Raw genomic sequence first — 365 nt, 5'->3', positions numbered from 1 at the left:
CGGGTCTTCGTTGGAATTACCGTCGCTGGCATTGTAAACTCCAGATGACCTTGTGATTCCTTCGTCGGGCACTGGTAAAGGGTGGCGATGATTCGTTCTATAATAGAAATACCCGTCGTAGCGATTCGGCCGAGACACCCGCCACGAAACACTCTCTCGTCGTGGAATCCCCGCGTCGGAGAGTAAAACGCGCGAAGGCTTACTATGAGAGAAGAAATAGTATATGCCGGTGGTTCGCGTGTGTAGGCTCTATACGAAATTGCGATTCAAGAGAGTAGGAAAAGACGCGATGAACCACGATTTCCGTGCGTCTTACGTCTCTCGACGATGGGACGATCCACGCGAAGAGTTGTTACGTGCTCGCG

Source organism: Nomia melanderi, unplaced genomic scaffold, assembly GCF_051020985.1.
Source record: "Nomia melanderi isolate GNS246 unplaced genomic scaffold, iyNomMela1 scaffold0094, whole genome shotgun sequence".
Taxonomy (NCBI): Eukaryota; Metazoa; Arthropoda; class Insecta; order Hymenoptera; family Halictidae; genus Nomia; species Nomia melanderi.
Note: the sequence above shows the minus strand (reverse complement) of the source record.